The sequence below is a fragment of the Lissotriton vulgaris genome, chromosome 7 (assembly GCF_964263255.1).
Source record: "Lissotriton vulgaris chromosome 7, aLisVul1.2, whole genome shotgun sequence".
NCBI lineage: Eukaryota > Metazoa > Chordata > Amphibia > Caudata > Salamandridae > Lissotriton > Lissotriton vulgaris.
The window spans coordinates 122,519,295-122,537,512 of record NC_141695.1 but is presented as its reverse complement, the minus strand read 5'-3'; positions in this window follow the sequence as shown (position 1 = coordinate 122,537,512).

Below are 18,218 nucleotides of genomic sequence, written 5' to 3'. Positions count from 1 at the left end.
ATAATTGTCTGAGCACCTCCACACATCTGTAGCATGAACAACCTGCTCAAAGGCTCGACTGACGAGCCAACCGCACACCATGAGAAGACTCGCGTCTGCCATTCCCACGATGAACACATGGCGAAGGAACTTCAACCCCCTCTCTACCTCTGCTAATGATTCCTCAAATCTCTGGAGGCCACCTTGTACACAGATGTTGGCACCCCATCATCTTAAGCATGCAGTTGTATACCTCCCACCACCTTGAGCGGTGATTCCCAGTTAGATACTGGACTCCCAAGGATGTGGCTACATCCTGCGTCCCTATGGAGATCAGAGCAGCAGACAGGTACTTCCCACCACCTTCCTTTAGTCCTTTTAGGAGATTTAGGGATGTTTGGAAACTGACAGACCTGACAGACAAGCGATTTCAGGGCATGGTTAAAGAGCTGGTCTCAGTCACCCACCAAAGAGGTACACAGATGTTTGTGAAGTAATTAGAATTTCTTAAGTGCTAATATACTGTATACCGCTTGCACTAGGATTATCAATATAACATCAGCTACATCAGTAACAATATGGAAAATCATCAAATTTCACATCCTAAACATTGTCCCTCATCCCTGCTGGGTTAGTCTAAACTCTCTGCGTGTTCTTTGGTTCAACACCATAATGCTGTCTAATGTCTGAGCCATGAACTAACTCCCCACACACCTGCCGCAAACCTGCTGGTCCTCGGTGAAGCGTCCCTTCTGAAGTCAGATCTCCCAGCATCCCCTCTGGCCTCCCTCAGTGAGGGGTGCTTCCATACGTTTTGGACCACAGTAGCTCTATGCAGCGGGCGAGGGTGTATCCTATAGAGACATCTGTCATGAGTATCTACATTTGCTGGACACTGTGAAGTTACATCCACGTCAAAGGCTTATCTGAGGCAGCAAGTGATGGAAAGAAGACAAGGCATTCTCTGCCCCATCAGACCGAGCACCTCTCGACTACATGCACATGCACTGCTTTGTGCCATATCTGCCCAGGCTGTGCCAGGTTTCTCTGGTTGCAGTCATCCACCTGCGGGGATGGGCAATGGATGTAGCTAGGACAATTGCATTGGGGGAGAGATGTCAAATTTGGGACTCTTTTTTTCCGTGACCTAGCGGATGCCTGTGTTGAAAGAAGGGGATTGATAAAGCCTTAAAAATGATGGTGTGTCCAGAGATTACTGCCTTGAGTCTCCACTTCAAGATGGAGTTTTTCCTGTGATGTCAGTTCCTGTATGAATCAAACATAAGGACGCATGTGTAAGTGATCGCTGTGTTGCAGTTGGTTTTGAATTCAGGGCTGGGAGAATTCTGGATCTCCCAATCCCCTCCCCATAAGCAAATTATTAAAAAAATCTATTGGGAATGGGTCCAGGCGGAGGAATTAAAAAGTACAAAGTGGGGGTCTTTAACTACAAAATATTTGGAACAAAAACCCACCAAGAAGTTTGAACCCTTCCTTGATTTTATCCAAATCCCAAGAGATAGGTCGCTCTTCATGAAAATGAGATATGGAGTACTTCCTCTGAACAAATTCATGGAGGGTTGGAAAGGATTGAGGATTCATTCCCATACCTGCCCGGGCTGCCCATGTATGAGCGAATCTTTACCCCATTTCTTGTTCGCTTGTACAGCGTAGAAAAAACCAAGAGCAAGATGGTTAAAACCGGTATGTAGAGAGTTGGGAGTGAGAGATTTTAGGACTGCTCTCTGTATCCTCTCATCAGATACTGCATCTCTGTTTTTCGTATGTGGGATTGCTAAGTATCTATCAAATGCATGGTTTATTCGATCAAGGCTGCTAAAAACTATTGAAGGCTAGACTGCGGCTTCTAACTTGTCCCCTAAACCCGCTACTGCATATGACTTACGACTTTTTTATATATAACCAAGTGTTTTATATGTAAATATTATTTTATCTTTTTAAAATTATGAAATGAATCGAATATGATATTTTAGATGTGTGTTTCATGTTTAAATTGTTTGTACTTTTATGATATGTATATAGCAAATAAAGTATTACAACAACAGCATCCCTTTTATCATTCCCTAATTTTTCAGTTCCATTCTTCACCCACCTGCTGCTTTATAGTCCCTGATGTTTGCTCCTGGCAGCTGGATCCTTCCAGATTTCTTTTGACAGACACAGCTCACCTCTTCTCTCTTCGCTGATGTCAGGGACGCTTCAGTGCCAGGTTCATCTATTTCTGCAGACTACTCATACAAGGAGGAGTGAGAAGGAATTTAACCAAGACATGCCCACCCTTTCCAAACGCATGACAACCAATGAGATGTGACAGGTCTATGTTGGTGCATGGGATGAGGTAAGCTGCCACTTTTGACTTCTTGAATAGTGGCAGCTAACCCTACTTGAATAAAAGGAAGCAAAACCCGCAGCCAGTATCATGGCATCACCATCACCACAGGTTTCCTCTCCTCGCCCCAGACATAGATGTGCCTGTGGTGGGCTCCCTTGAGCATGGAGTTCTTTATTGATTGTGCTGCTGTTGTTGTGTTTCCAGAAAAAGCAGCTGTTGCTACCTTGTGATGCTGTGCCTTTGGCAGAAGGAGCCTCCGGGTCAATCTGAGCATCTGTTTAGGCAGTCACATTGCTCCTGCTCCTTGCATCAGCACCAGCGTTTCAGGCTTATGTAAGATTGGTGGATGACACATTGATGCTTGTTCTTGCAAAGTCTTGGGACAATACACTGGAACCACTCAGAGAGACCGTGGGACCCCAGCACGAGTTGCTCTTGGCTTCTATCTCTGCTGTAGTCATTATTCTCGGGGTTCTCCTCACGGTGGAAACACTGGGCTTCTCCTCATGGATAGTCTCTCTTTCAGGGCTAGCTTATTCTCTTTCTCAGTAGACCGGCTCACAGCCTCCAGCAGAAAGTGCAGGCTTCTGGTGATGCTCCCTCATCTCTGAGAGACTGCATGTCTGGTTACTACTAGCCCTGATCATAAGGCTTCACTACACTACAGGACAAGTGGTCTAAAGATTCAAAACCGGTTTGGGTCGGATTTCTTTCAAACGCCATTTAATGGCTTAGACACAGAATTTGTGCAAGGTGATGGTTCTTCGCAGCAGAGGGGTTGATTCCAAGCAAGAGTATCAACAAAAATGGCATAAATAAAGTGTAATATCTCTGTGCCCAATTCACAAAAGTAATCTGAGACAAAATCTTAACTTTACGACTTTCGGTATTCACAAAAGGCATTTAGGAGTAGTAAAAATAGGATTCCTTACTTTAATACTCCTAAACTGAGACAAAATCCTAACTTTACAGCTTTTGGTATTCACAAAAGGCATTTAGGAGTAGGAAAGTTAGGATTCCTAACCCCGACACACATCATGAGCACCTCTATCACATCTGCCACTTTCCCGGATGAATGGAAACTTGCAGAAAACAATGCCATTTTCAAGAAGCCCACAGCTGACCTGAATCAACTGAGCAACTTCTGAACTATCTCCCTGCTCTCCTATCCAGCCAATATTATAGAGAAGACCATCAACAAGCAACTCACAACCCACCACAAACTTCACATCTTCCAGACAACACTCAATCAGGATTCAGAAAAAAGCCACAGCACCAAAACAACACTCATCACAGCTATGAATGACATTCAAATCATCCTGGACCATGGAGAAACAGAATCCCTCACCCTCCTTGACCTCTCCTTGCCCTTCAGCACTGTTACCCATAACACCCTCCTCAGCAGACTCCACGAGATTGGCATACAAGAATCTGCTCTCAAGTGGATCTGTTTCTACATCACTGGAAGAACCCAAAGGGTCAGGCTGCCACCCTTCACGTCAAAGACCAAGAAATTGATAATGCCATTCCCACAGGGATTATCCCTCAGTCCCACCCTTTTCAGCATATACATGACACTGCTCGCCAACATCTTACGATCACAAGATATCACCGTCATCTCCTAAGCCAATGACACCCAAGTCATCCTCACCCTGACAGACAGGACCACTACCACCAGAACCAAATTCACCAATTTCATGTCCGTGGTAGCAGACTGGATGCGATCCAACTGCCTGCAGCGCCACTCTGAGGAGACGGCAGTACAAGTCTTTTGGCAACAAGGCTTCTGCATGGAACTCCACCTGGGGGTCATCAGAGGCAGGACCACCACCCACACCCACAGACCACACAAGAAATCTAGGGATCATCCTAGATGACAGGTTCAACATGACAGCTCTAGTCAACGCAATGTGCACCTATGCATGCTATGAAATATCTTCAAATGGTTACCTCAAGACACCAGGTAGACCAACGTACAAGCAGTCATCACCAGCAGGCTGGACTACAGCAATACTCTCTATATTGGAATCCCCAAACATCTCCTACACAGATTCAGAATATCCAGAGCAACGCTGCAAGACTCTTATGTGATCTCCCATGCCACACCCATACCGCACCTCACCTCACCTCTGTTCAATTGGTATTGTATTGCCCTCTGTCTAAATTGTACTGTATTTCCCTCTGTTTATTTGTATTGCCTTCTGTTATTCTTAGCCGTTTTCCCCCCGTGCCTTCCCCGCCCCGCCCCCGCTTCCCGCCGCCATCCACGCAGCCATGCCCCCTTTGTGTTCTGTGTCCTCCCCGCTCCCGCCTCCTAGCTGCTCCTCCCTCCCACTTAGCCTTAAATGGTGACCGCGCGGACGCGCAGCGGGCACGACAATTGTGCTCCTAAGGCGCGCCAAAGGCAAGCCCGTCTGCCCCCGTCCGCGCCTGGACCGCGCCCAGCGCCAGGACCCCTTGCCCCCGCCAATGCAAGACGACCCGACGGACCTACGACGCTGCCACCCTCAACGCACTCAACACCGGCCGGAACCCTGCCTGCTACCGAGCCACCCCGAGACGCACCCACGGACCCTTCGCCTGCCAAACCTGCCAATTCACCTGCCTCCGGACCTGCACCATCCCCGCCAAGTCGAGCACCAGCAACAACCACCTCAAGCGCATCCTGCTGAACACCCGCTCCGTCCACAGGCACGCCGTAGAACTCTGGGACCTGCTCGACGCGACAGCACCGGACGTCGCCTTCTTCACCGAAACCTGGATGAACGCGTCCTCAGCGCCCGACATCGCCATAGCCATCCCGGACGGATACAAGATCACCCGGAGGGATCGCGTCAACCAGACGGGAGGAGGCATCGCCATCATACACAAGAACACCATCCGCATCTCGACAAACGCCGACGAAACCTTCACCGCCGCTGAACACCTTCACTTCCAGATACACACTGACCCCAAGACCACCCTCCAAGGCACCCTCATCTACAGACCACCGGGACCACGCGCACAATTCAGCGAAGACATCGCAGACTTCATCAGCCCACACGCCCTGCCCTCTGCCGACTACATCCTCCTAGGGGACCTCAACTCCCACCTGGAAAACAACAACGACAGAAACACCACCGCCCTGCTGGACAACCTCACCAACCTCAGACTCAAGCAACTGGTGAACACCCCCACCCACTACGCCGGCCACTCGATTGACCCCGTCTTCTCATTCGGCAAGCACATCTCCTTCAGCCACGCCACCGGACTCCACTGGACCGACCACAGCTGCACCCACTTCAGCTTCAGGAAAACGGCGACCCACCACCACCCGCAACAGGTTCCCCGCCGAAGCTGGAGCAAGATCACCGCCGAGCAGCTCTCTGCCTCCCTCAGCCAGAACACACCCACCAACACAGCGGACCCAAACGAAGCAGCCAGCAACCTCGCCAAGTGGCTGACCGCCTGCGCCGACGACCTCACACCACTAAAGAACCCTCCCAGCAGAACTGGTAGCAAGAAAACCCCTCGGTTCACCAACGAACTCAAGGAATCCAAGAAGAACTGCCGCACCCTCGAGAAAGCCTGGCGGCTCGACCAGACCACAGTCAACAGGACCGCCCTCAAGCACGCCACCCGCAAACACCACCAGCTGATCCGCGCCACCAAGAAGTCGGCACTCATGGAACGACTGGACAACAATGCCCACGACAGCAAGGAACTCTTCAGCATCGTCAAAGAGTTCTCCAACCCCAGCGCCGGAAACAACGACATCACTCCCTCGCAAGACCTCTGCGACTCACTCGCCTCGTTCTTCCACAGCAAGATCGCAGACATACACAACAGCTTCGACGCACAGACCACGCACCCTACCGCCGAACCAACACCCTCCAGCACCACCCTCTGCAACTGGACCCCGATCAACACCGAAGACACCACACGCACGATGAACTCCATCCACTCCGGATCACCAACCGACCTCTGCCCACACCACGTCTTCAACAAAGCCGACGCCATCATCGCACCCCATCTCCGGGACATCATTAACTCCTCCTTCCACACCGCCACCTTCCCGGAGAGCTGGAAGCACGCCGAGCTTACCGCCCTCCTGAAGAAACCAACGGCGGACCCCACCGACCTCAAGAACTACGGCCCCATCTCGCTCCTTCCCTTTCCGGCCAAAGTCATCGAGAAGACCGTCAACAGACAGCTGGCCACCTTCCTCGAGACGAACGGATCCCTCGACCCATCGCAGTCTGGATTTTGGGCCAACCACAGCACCGAGACCGCCCTAATCGCAGCCACCGACGACATCAGAACCCTGATCGACAACGGGGAAACAGCGGCCCTCATCCTCTTGGACCTCTCTGCAGCATTCAACACTGTCTGCCACCGCACCCTAGTGAAGCGCCTCAGCAACATCGGAATCCGAGAGAAAGCACTGGAATGGATCATCTCGTTCCTCGCCGGAAGAACCCAGAGAGTCCGCCTCCCCCCGTTCAGATCCGAGTCCACCGAAGTCATCTGCGGCGTTCCACAAGGATCTTCACTTAGCCCAACCCTCTTCAATGTCTACATGAGCCCCCTCGCAGCCATCGCACGCCAACACAACCTCAACATCATCTCCTACGCCGACGACACCCAGCTGATCCTCTCCCTCACCAATGACCCCACCACCGCCAAGGCCAACCTACACAAAGGGATGAAAGACGTCGCCGACTGGATGAGGAGCAGCCGCCTTAAACTGAACTCAGACAAGACGGAAGTCCTCATCCTGGGATCATCACCCTCCACCTGGGACGACTCCTGGTGGCCCCCAGCCCTGGGCACCGCTCCCAAACCAACGGACCACGCACGCAACCTGGGCTTCATCCTGGACTCCTCCCTGTCGATGACCAGACAAGTCAACGCCGTCTCATCTTCGTGCTTCAACACCCTGCGCATACTCCGCAAGATCTTCAGATGGATCCCCACCAAAACCAGGAAGACCGTCACCCAGGCACTCGTCACCAGCCGACTGGACTACGGGATCACCCTCTACGCCGGAACCACAGCCAAACTCCAAAAAAGACTCTAGCGCATCCAGACCGCTTCACCACGACTCATCCTGGACATCCCCCCATACAGCCACATCACCGGACACCTGAGAGACCTGCACTGGCTCCCCGTCAGCAAGAGAATCACGTTCAGACTACTGACCCACGCACACAAGGCTCTCCACGACCTGGGCCCCAAGTACCTCAACTACCGCATGACTTTCTACACGCCCACCCGCCAGCTTCGATCAACCAGCCACGCCCTCGCCACCGTACCTCGCATCCGCAGAACCACCGCCGGAGGAAGATCCTTCTCCTACCTGGCAGCCAAGACCTGGAACTCCCTCCCCACCCACCTTCGGCGAACCCAGGACCATCTCTCCTTCAGGAAACAGCTCAAGACCTGGCTGTTCGAGCAGTAACTTACCCCGCCCCAGCGCCTTGAGACCCTCCCGGTGAGTAGCGCACTCTATAAATGCTGTGATAGATTGATTGATTGATTGACCTCAGGAAACTTCATTTTCACCCTATTCACAAGCACAGCCAATTCAAACTTCTCACATACAAAGTTCTACACAGTACAGGACCAAAATACCTGAACAGCCACCTACACTTTTGCCAACTCACAAGACACCAGACACCTACGCTCTACCTCACTCTCACATGCACACACTCCCATCAGCAAAGGCAAAACTGGAGGTCGGTCATTCTCCTACATTGCACCCAAGACATGGAACAACCTCCCTCAACACATCAGAGCCGCCTCCGCATGACTCATCCTGGACATCCCCCGACACAGCCACATCACCGGACACCTGAGAGACCTGCACTGGCTCCCCGTCAGCAAGAGAATCACGTTCAGACTCCTGACCCACGCACACAAGGCTCTCCACGACCTGGGCCCCAAGTACCTCAACGACCGCATGACTTTCTACTCGCCCACCCGCCAGCTTCGATCAACCAGCCACGCCCTCGCCACCGTACCTCGCATCCGCAGAACCACCGCCGGAGGAAGATCCTTCTCCTACCTGGCAGTCGAGACCTGGAACTCCCTCCCCACCCACCTTCGGCGAACCCAGGACCATCTCTCCTTCAGGAAACAGCTCAAGACCTGGCTGTTCGAGCAGTAACTTACCCCGCCCCAGGGCCTTGAGACCCTCCCGGTGAGTAGCGCGCTCTATAAATGCTGTGATTGATTGATTGATTGACCTCAGGAAACTTCATTTTCACCCCATTCACAAGCACAGCCAATTCAAACTTCTCACATACAAAGTTCTACACAGTACAGGACCAAAATACCTGAACAGCCGCATACACTTTTGCCAACTCACAAGACACCAGACACCTACGCTCTACCTCACTCTCAAATGCACACACTCCCATCAGCAAAGGCAAAACTGGAGGTCGGTCATTCTCCTACATTGCACCCAAGACATGGAACAATCTCCCTCAACACATCAGAGCCGCCTCCTCACTTCTTGAGTTTCGCAAGAATCTGAAGACCAAGCTCTTCCTTGGTGACTACACACACATTCCCAAGCACCTGGATACCTGATTAGTGTACTACATTCATCAATATAACTATATAATATGATATAACACAGACTACGGTCATTATATGGCCAACAATAGAAGGCTCAGGTGTGGTCAACCAGTGAGTGCTGAACCGGGAAAGTTGGCAGCATTATGTAATCTCCCAGGAAATACCAGTGGCAAAGTTTTGTTGTGTGGGTTGAGACATGGGTAGGTAGGTATATTGGGAATGGGTTCCAATACCAGTTGTGTCAGAAAAATATCAAGCTCTATATCAGGCCACCAAAAGCAACAAAGTTAAAGGGTCTCACAGAATTCTGAGCAGCTGCTTGAACCAATCAATCATAGAACTGGTAAAGTGCACTACTTACCCATGAGGGTCTAAAGGCGCTGAGATGGGGGGGCTGCTACTGATCGAAGAGCCAGGTCTTGAGGAGCCTTCTGAAGGTGAGCAGGTCTTGGGTCTACATTAGGTGGGTGGGGAGGGTGTTCCAGGTCTTGGCGGCGAGGAAAGAGAAGGATCTGCCGCCTGAGGTCGCTCGCTGGATGTGCGGGACGGTGGCAAGGGCGAGGCTGGAGGAGCAGAACTTGTGTGTGGGGGTGTAGAAGTTGAGTCTGTTGTTCAGGTAGGCTAGTCCGGTGTTGTGGATGCTTTGTGTGCATGGGTGAGGAGTTTGAAGGTGATCCTCTTGTTGACGGGGAGCCAGTGTAGGTCTCTCAGGTGGGAGGTGATGTGGCTGCGGCAGGGGACGTTGAGGATCAGCCGGGCTGAGGCGTTCTGGATGCGTTGCAGTCGTCGCAGGTGTTTGGCCGGGATTCCAGCATGGAGTGCTTTGCCGTAGTCCAGCCAGCTGCTGACAAAGGCTTGGGTCACTGTTCTTCTTGTTTCGGTCGGGATCCACTTGTAGATCCTGCGAAGCATGCGGAGGGTGTTGTAGCAAGAGGAGGAGATGGCATTGACCTGCTTCGACATGGAGAGGGAGGAGTCGAGGATGAATCCTAGGTTGCGTGCGAGGTATGTGGGTGTTGGAGCTGCTCCCAGAGTGGTCGGCCACCAGGAGTCTTCCCACGCAGAGGGGGTGAGACCTAGGATGAGGACCTCCTTCTTGTCCGAGTTCAGTTTCAGGCAGCTACTCCTCATCCACTCTGCGACGGCTTTCATTCCCTCGTGGAGGTTGCTTTTGGTGGTGTGTGGGTCCTTGGTGAGGGAGAGGATGAGCTGGGTGTCATCAGCGTAGGAGATGATGTTCAGGTCATGCTGGCGGGCCACTTGTGCAAGGGGGGCCATGTCGACATTGAACAGAGTCGGGCTGAGGTATGAGCCCTGGGGTACGCTGCAGACCAGTGGCAAGACCACATTTAGTTTGTGGTCTGATCTGGTTCATTGAAATTGGACTTGGATATGTGATGTGCACATGGCAGATGAATGCTTCCATGCTCTTCCTTAGCTAAAGGGAAGCAAAAGTTAATTGTTTGCTAGGGGTAAGGCGCGTCTACCACTGACCATCTCACTCTGTGACAGAACATTGCCAATGAATGGTATTCAGATGCCAGACTGCCTTAGTTTATTATCACAACTCTCTTCCTGAGTGGATTTTTGGATACGGGCTAGGTTAGACGGGGGACTGACTTGGAAGTGGTCCATGTTTTCTAGCCCTAGCTTCTTGCCCATGCTGGTTCATGAACAAATCGCCAGAGGGACAATGAACTAATCAGCTCCCTGGTGTTTGATTCACAAAAGCTGGTGTATTATTCCTGTTAATGTTGCCTTAATATTTAATAACCTTTCTGTTTGTTTCAGAATAATGCATGTTGGCTGGGCCCTCTGGCCCTGCCTGCCCTCAAGAGGATGTAAGAAGGAAATTAATGTGCATTCTATGGTATAATGCTAACATTAAGATTTTAATAATGCTCCCAGATTGATGTGATGTGTTACCCTGTGCTGCACTATGTTCGCCTTAAGCAAAATATTGCACAGCAACAAGCAAAAGTTAAGTATGAGGTGCTGTTCATCCTGTCTGCTGCAAAACAAAATTACTCTGATGCATGCAGTGCTCAAATGATAAAAATCATAATGTCACCCATAATTGTTAGACCTGCCTTCCTTATGGTGGTATTCCCCCAAAGGACTCTAACACTGTTCTTAAAACTCTGCTTTTCGTTCAGTAAGTGCCTTTTCTCGCCCCCCATTCTGTGCCTGTGAGGATCATAAGCGCCGGGACACTCCTCGGAGTAGCTGAGCGCTATAGAAATCCCCCAATAACATAACATAACACTGCTAACCAGTGCTAAAGTGCATGTTCTTCTCCCCTAAACATGGTGACATTGGTTTATACTTATATTTAGTTTACCTATCTGTCTCTTGTACAGTGATATATCATATACCCAGGGCCTGTAATCTAAATCCGACTAATGGTCCTGCAGTCTGGTTGTGCCACCTACACAAGTAGCATTTCAAACCTGTCTCAAGTCTGACATCGCAAGACCTGTGTGTGCAGATTACTGCCACTTTGAAGTGGAATTTAAGACCACTTGGCAAGTTTTAAACTCTCCTTTTATTACACATACGTCGCCCGTCGGGTAGGCCCTAAGTAGACCCCAGGGCAGGGTGCCGTGTAAGTATAAGGTAGGACATGTACTTTTAAGTTTTACATGTCCTGATACTGACAAACAACTACATTTGTATTTCATTGCCATGAGGCCTTCTCATCTCGTACATCAGCATTGGGAATTTCTTAAAACACTTTTTAGATGTAATTCCTAATTAAAAAGGAGCAGCTGCATCATGTTTCAAATCTTTGGAATGGTAATTATAAATACTCTTTAATGGTAAAGTTGGATTTAATAATACTATTTTTAAAATAAATGCCACTTTTAGGAAGAGTGCATTTCTCTTCTCTTACTACTCTGTGTGCCTTGCAGCCTGTCTTCAATACACATCTGGGGTGGACGACAGCTACACTTTGTGAATTCCCTCTAGACAGCCACAAACACAGGAAGGGTAGGTGTGACAGAACTCATCTACATTCATCTACATTCTGATAGCTCTTCATGTGCAGGAAGAGGAAGAGGGAGCTGACACTTACATCTGAATAGTTAGTGTCCTGTGTCCCACAAAAAGGGCTGATTACCCCTGCAGATATCCTGGCAGACAGGTCTGGGATGAAAGGGGACATGTGCACTTCAAGGGCTTGCCTTTATAGTCACCCCCACTTCAAAGGCATATTTCAGTATAAGTACGGCAGCTTTGACCCTACCATGACAGTACACCACTGGACCTGTGCAGAACTGTGCCAGGAGAAAAGACTACTGTGTGTAAAGGATTGCCACTTTGCCTTACTGCTGCTCTGAAGGAACTGCTTTCTGCTTTGCTGAGCTCCCTGTTGTCTGCTGATCCCTGCCCAGCTGAGTACAAGGACTCTTATTATAACCCAGAGTGACTCCCAGGGCTCGTTGCCTTTCCCCCTGTTCTGAAGTTTCAGGGTCATCAAAGACTTCCTTCAACTCTGTATCAGCAACTGGACTCTGCCATCTGTTATTCCTGCCAAGTAGTGCCAATCCAGTCCTGGGCCCTTGTCAGATGATTTCTGCAGTCCTGAACCATCAACATCGATGCTGTGATGACTTTGTGTGATCGGAACCAATTCACTGCCCTTCGAAGCCAATGCAGTACAATAACACACCACAGGATATAATAAAACAACATCACAGAGGATAAAATGAGAACATATTTAGAGACGAGGGTGTCAAATATGATGAGGAGTGACCGGTGGGACAAAGAGCAATTAAATGGCGACAGATTCACAGACTAGAGGGTGAGCTAACATGCTGCAAGCGGCCGGTGGCAGGAAAAGTGACCGCATGGGGACAGATGTAGAGATCTGAGGGAGGGCTAACATAGTGAGAAGAGCCCAGCAGAGGGAATAGCGACCCAATGGTGACAGATAAAGAGCCCTAAGGCGGCAAAGAGCAGCCCAGCAGGATGATGAGCGGCGTAATGGCAGGAATATATGGAGATCTGCGAACAGTATAAATGCTGAGAGCGCTCGCCAGCAACAATCATCACATAGAGGGTGAAGGTGGGTAAGAGAGAGAAAAGAGATAGGGCAAAGCAGATGCAGGATCAACAGTTATTTAATTCTCTTAGGATTCAGACACCTGGTTAGTTTTTTTTTATTTATTCAGAATGTCCAAATGTAAATGGTCCAGTATTTGTAAAGCGCGAACAATTACCCGAAGGTGTCAAGGTGCTGAGGGCCGTCAGGAAGATTAAGCGCACTATTGCCCAGAGTCACATGGTGCTGGGCTGATCTGCTGCCGGCACCTGGAATCGAACCGGGATCCCCTGGGTTCCGGAGTCGGTCACCCTGGCTGGTGCACCACACCTCTTCCAGTACACTTCAACTGATGAATAGCTACAAAATACTATGTTTAGACATACTTTAAAATGTTTCTCATATTGTGTTTGTGCTGTACAGTGTTATGTTATGTTATATGGGGTTTTATAACACGCTCAATTACTACTAGAGTATCCTGGCGCGAAGGGAGCAATGCTAGAAGCCACAGTTAGAGGAGGAAAACGGAACTTTAAAACGCCAATTTAAACAGATGGGTCTTGAGTGCTTTTTTTGAAAAGCACATAATTCGGATTGGAGCGGAGAGTCAAAGGAAGAGAATTCCAAGCCATTGCTGCTTTAACACGATTGGACTGGCATCCTAGTCGGGAGCGCTTAAAGCGTGGAACCGCCAACCGATATTGAGTGGCGGAGTGCAGGGGACGATTGGGGAGATAGAAAGAAAAACGTTTCCGCAGATAAACAGGGCCCTGATCGTAACTGGCCCTGTGGGCAAAAGTAATAGTCTTGAAGATAATTTGCTGCGCAACAGGGAGCCAGAGTAGACTGCGCAGATGGTGTCGGACGCTAGTTCGCCTGGAGATGTTAAAAAGAAGTCTGGCAGTCGCGTTTTGTGTTATCTGCAGACGAGTGTTCACAGAACTCGGAAAAGGGAAGCCAGCAGGCCATAATGATTCTCTAAAATGTGGTGGAAACTGCCCATAACGAAGGATTTCAGTTTTATCTTCATTACATTTTAACTGGGCAGAAGCCAACCAGGTAGTTAGCGGGGACCGCAGGGTCAAGACCTGCCTTTTTCAGCAGTGGCAAGAGTTTGGCCTGCTTCCAGTCGTCCGGAACAGTTGCCGATCTGAAGGAGAGGCTGACAATTTCGGTAACCTCCTGACTCACCACCTCTGCCACCCCCCAAGAACACCACCCCCTTTTCTGAATCGTTTTTGGCAACTATAGGTGTGGCAGGGTATACTCAGACATGAGTCCCTTTCTCACTGCACCATCAGGATTCAAGCAAGCCGGGCCGAAGACGGCTGAAATGCCAGAAACCGGTCCCCGGTAGCTTGTCTCCTTTCTGGTGAAGAATTGGCTTGGTAGTTTAGTCTGCCCTGTTCCCATGATGCAGTGGGCCAGGGACAGACTGATTTGTATATAGCCAGGTTCTGAGCTGGGATGGTGGAGTGAGATAAATAACAGTGATGGATCAAGCCCTGATCTTTGGACTGGGTAAGAGTAGTCGGCTTAATTCAGACACTCTGTTCATCACCCCCCCCCTTTTCTGAATCCATCTGAAGGAGAGGCTGACAATTTCGGTAACCTCCTGACTCACCACCTCTGCCACCCCCCAAGAACACATGCTGGACATGGGTCAATAGGAGATCCTAATTTCAAGGATTTTAGGACTGCTAAAGTATCATCTCCCGAAGGTGGAGAAAATTCCTCAAAGGTGTAAGCCCAGAAGGAGGGTAGAGAGGAGGACACAGGAGTCAGGAAACCTTGGCTAAGACAGGTGGTCCGTAAGCTGGCCTGGATCCCTGCTATCTTATTATCAAAAAATAAGGACAGGTCCTCACACCAGAGCGCAGAAGATGGCACTATTGGTTGCTCAGCGCAAGGGGAAAGAAAGCTATTGACAATGGAAAAAATGTCCCTGCTGTTTCTGTTAGCCTTAGCATTCCTACCCGCAAAGTATTCGCTCTTAGCTGTCCTAATACTAGCGTAATACTCTCTCTGAGCAACACGAAGGGCCTCTTTAGCGATAGAGCAATAGGAGAGCCGCCAGCGTTTTTCCATTCTTTTGCAACCGGGCTTAAGCTCTCTCAAGGAGGGCGAGAACCAGGGTTTAGAGGGAGTGGAGCGAATTTTAAGTCTAGCACTCCCTTTGGAGGTGGACACCACCCCAGAGCAGATCCAGGTATTAAAGGTCTGCACAGCAGCGGTCAGCTCCGTGCCTAGCGCTGGACGACTACTACGAAGGGCATTGGACAAGGTAGATAAATTGATCTTCTGGGGGCAAATAATAGATTTACAGTTGAAGGAAATTTTATCGGAAGACTAGGAAAACCCGATCAGTTTATGGTCAGACCACGTAAGGATTTCAGGGACAGATACAGATAGAGGAAAATTAGAGCAGACCACATCCAGGGTATGGCCCCCAGAATGTCTGGGCAACCTGTCCCATTGAGTTAGTTGAGCAAGGCTGAAAGACTCCAGCAGACTTTTTGAGTCTGGTAGCTCGGCAACTTCAGAATGAATGTTTAAATCGCCCTAGAGGAGAAATCTAGAAAACCTAAGGGCGCGGTGCACAGTAGCATCTGCCAGTGCCAGTGGGACCTGGGGGACGGTAGATCAGTGTGCCACCCAGTGTAAAATGGGGTGAACGGGTGAGAGAGATATTAAAAACTTCCCCATCCCCTAACTCATCAGAGGAGTCACTGTGAAAAGACCTGCAGCTAGATTCATGAAAGAAAAATCGGCTCGCAAAGGGCCGAATTCTGCGAATCTGGCCCTTTGCGAGCCCAATTTTTGCATTTGGGATTCATCATCCCAAATGCAAAAATCGCTAATTGCGAAATCGCATATTTGCGAGAAATTGCATTTAAGGAATCTCTATTTGAGATTCCTTAAATGCAAGTCATTATCCATTTATTATTTGCGATTTCGCTATTTCTGGCCACTATTTACCGCGAAGTGTAACTTCGTGGTAAATAGCGAAAACTTAGAAAAATGCACTTAAGTGCATTTTTCTAAGTGGTATGTTACACACACACATGTCCTTTGGACATGTGTGTGCGCAACATCAGGCTACATTTACATTTCAGGGGTGCAACAGGGTGTCCATTGGACACCCCTGCACCCTTGAAATCGCAAAATCAAAATGCGAATCGCTAATAGCGATTTGCACATTGATATGTCTTCCCATTCATTCCTATGGGCCTTTAGGAAAGGCCCATAGGAATGAATGGGGAGTTATTTCTTATTTGCGATTAGCAATTAGCTAATTGCAAATAAGGAAGCTGTAGGAATCGCAATAAATATTGCGATTCCTACATGAATCCGGTTTTACGAGTCTGTAATAGCAATTCCTTATTATTCGTAATTACAGACTCGCAAAACATGCCGATGATGAATCTGGCTGCATGTGTCTTTAAATGCAATGGCAAACTTCCCCTCCCCCCCCCCCCCCCCTCTCCGCAGTGCTCGATCCCATGTAGTGTAGTTCCTATATTCCCAATAGGCTCTGCGCATTGGGATAATATATACTGTAGTTTAGACGTAGGACTGAGGACTACTAGGTCTCTACCGAATAAATTAAACTTAATGGTGAGAGACAGCTAGCTCAGAGGTCACTAGAAACCTTCTCAAATTCACAAGAAGGGATTAGTTTCTGACAACCGCATGAACATGACAACTTTGTTTCCCAAGAATAAGAAATCAAATCTCTAGAGTTGCAGAAACAATAATCAGTCAATCGTGCATGCTTCGTTTCACCAGAGATGCAGAGAAATAGAGAGACGGGCGTTTTCAATAAAAGTATTTATTAAACAGTCTTCTTTTTCAAGCATTGGAAATTAACTGCTACAATCGTAATACTGGTTATAAAGTACAAGGCATATAATACAATCAGTATTATAAAGTAGTACCGTAAAATCATGATATGGTTTCTAAGCCATAAAAGTGCATAAAATGTAGAAAATACATACAGTAATAAATAATGACTAAAAGTACTCAACTGGTGCTTCTAAAATGTGCCTACCCTGGTGTACCAAACCTAAGTCTAGTACAAGGGAAGAAGTAAGTGAGGAGTTACCTAAGTTTAGTAGTTTTCTGCCAGGAATCTATTCCAAGAATTCTTTAAGAGGTCTAATCAGCTCCGTACCTTGGTTTTTAGAATGAAGGAGGGCTTTATCTCTCTCTCAGGACTCGATTTCCCAGATACCCACAAGGGTAAGCCGGAAACACTGGAGCTGGATTTCTCGGCAAGAGAAAAGACAGCGTCTCTCTCAGTGCATCAGCTGGAGGGTCGGCTTCGTTCGGCACTTGCTGCTGCAGGGCGTTGGGCAAGTAGATAGTCGATCTGCTCCAAACCACTGTGTGTTTGACTGGGCAAACCAGGGCATATTTATACTTTGAAGGTGCCAAGTTTGATGCATGTTTGGACTTAATATCGTCACTCAAAGGCTAAATTCTTGGAAAACACCAGGAGTTCTTGAAGAACTATTCAAGCAGGGGGAAGTTCCGAGCTGCTGAAGGCGGGTTTTTCCAAGAAATCGTTGTTAATTCTCGGAACTTAGTGGAAGTAGTCATGCCGTATTTGGGCTGTATGGCTTAGACCAAATAGGGTAGTAATTTCTATGCCTATATAAGGATATGATAAAGTATACCTATATGAGGGCATGAATTGGGAAAATTACACTAGGGGCCTAGATTCGATTACAACACCCACTCCATGATCTTAAGTTCAATTAAGCTAACCTAATAAGCACTGAACATATCTAAAGCTAGTGTTTACAATCCCACCCCAAAAATACAAAAATTGTACTTTGAAATGGTTGTACATGAGAAAATATTGAGCATTTCTACAGTACTCATTTTAAGGAAGTGTTGGCATTCTAAGCATATAGTATGGTATGTAAATATGCAAACCGAATGAATCATGAATTTACATTTTTGGAAATGGCTCTTAAATACAGAAAGAAAGGTCGAGACCATTTCATGACATAACATATTATTATAATTGTTATATGAGGACAATGCCAAATATGTTCTCTAGGCAGTGTTCAACAGGGAAAATAATTACTTGTTCTCTAAGAATAGTTCTACTTTACAGTGCAGCAAACATTAAATGTGTGAAAAGTTAGGAGAAGTAAAAACATTTCTGTTTGTTAGCGCCTACCTTCAGTAGGCATTATTATTTGACTCGAAGCCCTGCCTACCATTGTTAGTAAATAGGGCTTTGCAATAAAAACTATAATGGCACGGGAA